The sequence below is a fragment of the Passer montanus genome, unplaced genomic scaffold (genome assembly GCF_014805655.1).
Source record: "Passer montanus isolate IOZ18808 unplaced genomic scaffold, ASM1480565v1 scaffold81, whole genome shotgun sequence".
NCBI classification, from domain to species: Eukaryota; Metazoa; Chordata; class Aves; order Passeriformes; family Passeridae; genus Passer; species Passer montanus.
The window spans coordinates 492,629-500,061 of NW_024373368.1; positions in this window are offsets into that span (position 1 = coordinate 492,629).

The window sequence follows — 7,433 nt, forward strand, 5'->3', positions numbered from 1 at the left end:
GGATTTTACACAAGATCATTGCTACAATAACTAAGAAGGTTTTTAATATCTCTGCCTACTGCCCTTTTTAATAGGATATTGCTGTAATTTTGCGTTGTTTGGAACAACAAACCAGGGAGCTGAAGAACACAGAAAGAGCTGGTGGCCATCATTCCAAAGCAGCAGATGTGGGAATGACTCACATTACCCAAAAGCTAATTCTGAGCAGCTTTATGATGAAATCTGGGCATCTTTGAGAACATTCTGTGACCTGTGAACAGAACACAATTCTGGATACTGCCAAAACCCCTAAATGATATCTGTGAATCTCTCACTGCAAGCTCCAAAGTGTGTTTGCAAACCTGAGAAACCAACAAAAGAAACCTTTGAAGGGCTCCAGTGAAGACAAAATGAGCAAGCAATAGCAAGGAAGAAATTTCTTGAAGCTTGTTGGAATGATTCCAACGGAAAACAAACAGATACTACAGAAAAACCTAATCTTCTAAGAAAAGAAAAGGAAAGGCCTGAAGGAAGAAAGTGCTTGTGGAATAGGAGATAAGCATTAGGCATCAAATCCAGATCACATGCTATTAAATGTTATAAATAAAAAGTCAAAACCACTGAAGGAAGGGTTTGCTAAGGGCAGAGATATCGAAGGGGAAGGTGGCGATTAATTTCTAAGACTTCAAGATTGAAGCAAGAGTCAACAAACAGACCGAGGTGACTTCACTCACACGCTCTCATCCTGCCCCGTTAATTCGAAAGAAGTTTCTGAGCTCTTTTGTCTAAGAGCTTGTGGTTGATCCAGTCCTACCCAGAAGAAATTACCAGCTACAGCCCATTCTCTCACCAGGTGTTATGAAATAGCTGATAGGGAACAATGATCTCCTTTGACTACTATGGAAACAGGGATGAATGGCATTTTATGGACTAAATCAATATTTACTGATAAATTACAAAAAAACCACAGCCCCTTCCTTCTTCCAAACAAAACAGATTTGGTTTGGGTCAGAAAGGAGACGTACTTGGGCCCACAGAAGCTCTGGATGGACCCTGCATCTCAGCAAGAGCATACCAGAGAAGGCACATGGATAGTGGACAGAACACTGACCTGAAGAACAGCAAAGTAGGGCAGGACTCTCCATTCCAGGGAAAAAGCAACTGAGGGAACTGAGACAGAAGTGTTTAAAATCATGGGCCATGAGGGAGACATGGATGGAGACCCAATCACACCAAAGACAAATGGAGATTGAATGCAGAAGGCTCAAGAGACAGGGGAAGGTGGCTCTGGGCACAACAGCCCCATGGTGAAGGCCTTGGCACAGTCATGCATGTGCCACTGTCTCCATCAATTGGGACAAACAAATTCATGGAAATTAAATACACCAAGGGCTATTAAATAGAACTTATTGTTTATTAATTCTGTCAGCCCACATAGAATCACAGAATCATTTGGATTGGGAAAGCCCTCCCAGACCGTGGAGTCAAAGCTGTACCCAATCCCCACCTTGTCCCCAGCCCAGAGTGCTAAATGCCATGTCCAGGCCTTCCTTGGGCACCTCCAGGGATAGGAACCCCAAACCTCCCTGGGCAGCCTCTTCCAGTGCCTGACCACCCTGTCAGTGAGGAAATACACTCTGTTGGAAGTATTTGGGAATGCATCAGTTCCTGCTTGCTGTGCTCCTTCCTCCTCCTTGGGCATTGCTGTGCAAAGAGACAGTGAGCTTTGGGATGGGAGTTTGGTCTGACCAAGGCCAGTGTTCTTATCTTCAAAGCAGAGATCTGTTCATTAGAGAATTATTCAGACATTCACTAAATCCTGCTTTCTCAAACTGGAAAATATTGGATTAATTGGATAGAAGTAAGTGTGTGAAATCTAGCTGGAGGGGTGATAACCACATTCTTACAGACACCTTCCTCTTGAGACAATATTATTTTGTGTCTCTCAGTGTTCCAGTAAAGAACAAATTTATCATCACTTTAGCTGAAGGCACAAAGACTGCAGTTTTACCCGTGACTGTATCCAGGTCCACTCTGTGGCACACTGGCTGTTAATACTGGGAAAATATCTTACTCTTCCATTTCAGAACTGCCACATCCAAACAACCTGGTGGGAATGGTCGCACACCTAGCACTAAACTAAGCCCAGCACTTTTGGGGAGAGCTCTTACCAGTCCAATGGTCCAGTGATGATGCTAAGCAAGACCCTCAGGAACTTTCCCTGGTGGGGTCTGCTCTCAGGAGGGGCCCCCATTGTACTGCAGGCTTCTCACAGGTGCTAGGGCTACCTGCAAGCTCAGGACATTGGAAAGCCCAGAAATCCAGCCTTGGGGTCCCAGCACAGCAAGGACATGGACCTGTTTGAGCAAGTCCAGAAAAGGCACCAAGATGATCAGATGGAGCAGCTCCGCTGGAAGGAAAGGCTGGGAGAGTTGGGATTGTTCAGCCTGGACAAGAGAAGGCTTTGGGGTGACCTCATTGTGACATTCCAGTGCCTGAAGGAGCCAACAGGAAAGATGGAGAGAGACTATTTACAAGGGCCTGGAGTCACAGAACAGGGGGTAATGGGTTCCCACTGCCAGAGGGCAGGGGTAGATGAGATTTTTTGAAGAAACTCTTGGCTGTGAGGGTGGGAAGGCCCTGGCACAGGCTGCTCAGAGAAGTTGTGGCTGCCCTGTCCATGGAGGTGTCCATGGCCAGGCTGGACAGGGCTTGGAGCACTCTGGGGTAGTGGAAGGTGTCCCTGACCATGACAGGGGTGGAATTGGATGAGCTTTAAGGTCCTTCCCAAATCAACCCATTCCATGTTTTTATGGTTCTATGAAATAAATGCAAATCCAACATGACCAGCATCAGATGTTTTCCAAGCTCAAAGTAGTGCGTGCTACATCAATTCTCCAAAGATCTGCTGGAAATTGAAGGAATGTCCACATCATTTCCAGGCACTGTTTGTAGGAATAGGCATCAAAAGGGATTATCACCAACTCAGCTGGGCCAAAGGACACAAGACCGACACTCTCCAGCATCTCCCATCCTACTCGAGCACGCGCTACACGGGAAATACCAAGGAAGCAACTTAAGACCATCCTTTTACTGGGAACTTATAAAGTTAGGCCCAAAAGTTATGCTTAAGGGGAGGTAATTACTCATCCGGGGTCAACAGGACTCAAAGCTATGCAGGAAATTAGGGAATGCAGCTGTGCCTGTTCCTGCCTGATCAATGAACACTTGGAATGGGTCTGGATACAAAATCTGCAAGCTCTGATCCTGTACCAACCAAAGGACTGATGCAAATGAAAATGATCTCTTCACTGAAATTAAGAAAGTCTCTTCAAGAAGGGAAAATGGGAGAGACAGTGTTGTCTGCACTTCGACAGCCAGGTGGGATTAATGTCTTCCTGCCAGAGCCCCAGAGGTCTGGCAGCTGTCAACTCCCTGCACACTTGATGAATTAATAGGCTCATCAGAAAGAAATTAATTGTCTTCCAAAGGCATCCATCTAAGAAAGCTGGAGTGATTCAAGCTCTGGGAGGTGCCTGTTTCTCTCCACTGACTCTCTGTGCAATCTCTGTGCAAGCCCAGGCACATCCAACTGACTATTACACATTCAGATGAATCTTAGGCAAGATGAATCCTCCAACGAGTTTTGCAAGTGCATTACTAATGCGGCTATTCTGCTTTTCTCAAGGGAAAATGTGGTGCTCTTCACGCTGTGTTAAAACAGATGTTTTCAGCTGCTTTTTGTTTTAAGAATCCCCTTTTGGCCATGTGAATTTTAAGCCCTGCATAGAAAGACAATTATTTATCTTAGTGGGGGTGTATCACTCAGAGCACCATGACTGCTCTGAGGTTACCACTCACCATAAAGGTGATCATGGGCAAAAGAACCCTCGGCCACTGATGCATTTGAAGGCATGACTGGACTTGCAAGGTCAGGTGGCACCAATAACTCCCATTTCTCACACAGCCTCCTTGACTGATTTTTCGTTATTCTCTGATAATAAAGCTTCACTGCATTTCTCTGATCCAGCCCTACCTCTAGCAAAGGTTTTGCCAATAGTATAAAGCAAACAGAACTAAATCCTTCAAATAATTATGGTCTAAAAGACCCAGGTGGGCATCTTTTCTTTTACTGCTCTCACAGTGAAAAAAGCCAGAGAAATCTTCTTGTTACTGAAGTCAACAAAGAAGTTTGAATACACATAAAAAGAAGCCTTTTGACAAAGTTCTACTTTTAATTAATTTACTGAGATTTCAACAGTGACATGAAAAGAGTCAAGAATAAAATTGAAAATATATTCTTTAGTCCCCTCACTTAGGAAATACATATTTGAAGTATCACTTTGCAAATAAGCTAATCTTGTTGCTGTGCCCTTACGATGAAGGGAATATGTTTTTATGTGAACACAAGAATTAATAAGCTTTTAGCATTCTGTATGTAACACTGTAAAGAAGGAAGGAGAGCAGAGAGATTAAGGGATACATGAAATCACAGAATTAAAGAATGGTTTGGGTTGGAAGGGACCTTGAAGCTCATCCAGTGCCACCCCTGCCATGGCAGGGACACCTTCCGCTGTCCCAGGCTGCTCCAAGCCCCATCCAACCTGGCCTTGGAGACTTCCTGGGATCCAGGGGCAGCCACAGCTGCTCTGGGCACCCTGCGCCAGGGCCTGCCCACCCAACCCCCCCACAGGGAGGAATTGTTTTTTTAATAACTTGCTTCAGCTTCTCTTCTGAAGAATAAAAATATTTTATTTTATTTTCAGTGAGACTGAAAATTTTAGCAGAAGCATTTTGGATGAAAGGAAGAAGTCACGATTTTTGTACTTTCTGCTCTTCAATGCATTAAAAAAATACAACACAAAGAAGTTAGACAAGAAAAAGAAATATGACCAGAATGAACTCTTCTACACAATATTTTTGACTAATCTTTGCTTTTAAAAAGCATAACCTGGGAAAACATGAGACCAAGAACTTTTCAACACGTCATCAGTTCTTTATTGTCCTAATTTTGCTTAATTAAAAAATATATTAATGTTAGCCTAACAGTGACTAGTTGTGGACAAATGTTTTTCTCCTTGCCATTAAACCTCAGCAGTGACTGTCTGGAAATCACCAGGGAATGCTCAAAATCTGGAGGAAGGACAGGAACACCAAACAGAGAATCTTTTGGGTTTAAAGGTTTCTCTTCTGTTTAGACTTTCCACTTTCTATCCAATTCTCACTTGAGATATACACACAACAGAGCTTTGCAGAAATATATGTAAGAGTATCGCTTTTAACTCCCCTTTTGACAAGCAAGTGCAGAAATTCTTTTCATGTCTGATGGACCTGAGTCCTGTCCCGAGGATGTGCAGGGGCAGGGCTGGAGGACAGAAGTGTAGGTGGGCTGAACCCATTGCTGAAGCAGCCAGAGTGGAAAGTCCTTTATCTGGAAAAGTTTGGGAATCATCCTGTCTCTGGGATGAGGATGTTATGTAAAAGCATGGAAAGAAAGTGATAAAAGTGCCCTGAGTCTACAGTGCTGCGGGGGGTACACGAGACAGTGAAACGAGTGTTGGGGAGAGGACTTTCCCCAGGCAGTGAAAGGCAGCACGAGGAGCTGAGGCTTCACAAAGCTTTGGGGAGCAAAGCAAGACCACCTTTGCTGCAGCTGTCCCAGAACCAGGCTGCGTCCCCACCCTGAGCACACGGTGCTGCTGCAGCGGCAGGAGGGCAGTGCCAGCCCACCTCTGTGCAGCGCTCAGTCCCCTCCAGCCTCAGGAACAAGGCAGCAGAGCTCAGGAATGCTCTGGAAATCCCACTGTGCAGAAGCCACTACACCAAAGCTGTCATTCAGAAAGTGCTGTGTGTTAAACCTGACAATATGGTAAAAACCAATGGAAATCATAAAGCCAAGCTTCACCACAACTCCAGTGCTAGCAGCTCCTGGACAACTTGGGGAAGAGCAATGTCCAAATCCTCTGGGTGACCCTCACAGCACTTTATGACAAGGCATTTTGTCAAGAATAAAAATTCAATTCCAGTCAGCTCAACTAGTTCAGTTTAGACAAAAATATCCAAAACTTTGCAACTTTGTAATTTCATAGATATTCTCTTTATTTTTCTCTTAGCTTTTTCTCTTGCTGATTATTTAATTAAATTAGCTCACAAGCTGGGACAGTTTGATTCCTATTAGAGGCTGTAGTGAATTTGTTCAGACACTGACAGCAACACCCAGGATCCCTGTGCTTGCTGAATTCCTACAAACACATCTGCATTTGTGCCTTTTCCGCAGAGAGGTCACATGCTAAATACAAATTTCGGGATAGTTTACACCAAAATGATTCATCCAGCAGCTAGGCTTTCTCACCTTGGAGTTCCCAATTCTCACTCTAAAGGAATTTTTAAAAATAGCCTCACATTTACCTCTTTCTGTCCTCTGATAGGCCAGGTTGGATGGGGCTTGGAGCAACCTGGTCTAGCGGAAGGTGTCCCTGCCCATGGCAGAGGGGTGGAATTGGATGTGCTTTAATGTTCCTTCCATCCCAAACCTTTCCATGATTCTACAATGGGAACTAACTCAAGATGGGCAACTTACAGTCATCATTCTGCGAGTTCACATTAAATCATTAAAATTCACTAAATGCATACAACTTGGCCCTGAAGATCTAATAAGAGTTAACTTTTAGGACCGATTATTTCCTGCTGAGAAAGAGCAGAAAGTAGCATTTTTATTTCAATTAGTATTTTTACCATATATTGACAGAGAATGACCAGACATCTGAGAATTCCCTTGTTTATATTTTGCTTTTGGATAGGGAAAACATGATTGTGTAGTCTTAGCATATCAACAAGACACCAAGCTAGGAAGAACAATTGCTTGACAGGAGTTGTTCCTGGATGTTAACAGAAAGTTCCATGTTGCAAGATACTTGGAACAGACTGACGCTTTGCAAACAAAAATATCTTTTATCTCTCAAACTACCTCACATTTACAGCAAAGCCATGCCTAAACCATCAGGACAGGGAACTGCCAGCCCGTCAGAACTTGGCTGCGCATGAAACCCAATGTTTGCCTTGTTCTGTCTTTCTAGAAACTGCAGCCCCGAGAACCAAAGCTCCCTAAAACTGCATCCCATAGAAAGAGAGGCCAAAAAATCAAAAGGCCCTGTCGTAGAGTTTACTCTACCACTACCCTGCAGGGCATCAGGCAGAGCAGGCTGCACTGAAGAAGTCTCTAATGACTCATCTTCACCTTAACAATGTTAATATCAAATCTTAACTTAAATTTTTCCTAACTTGGTGTTAAGGTGAGTTTTTTACTTTCTCAAATGCTTAGTTCTATTTTCTTGGTATTACAGGGGAAGTCCCACATATACCACAGAAAACACCCCAAGAATCAGATGGCAATCCCTGCTCTTAAACAGTAACCAAAAATAAGGACTGGGATACTCTGACGTGTCCTTAAAGGT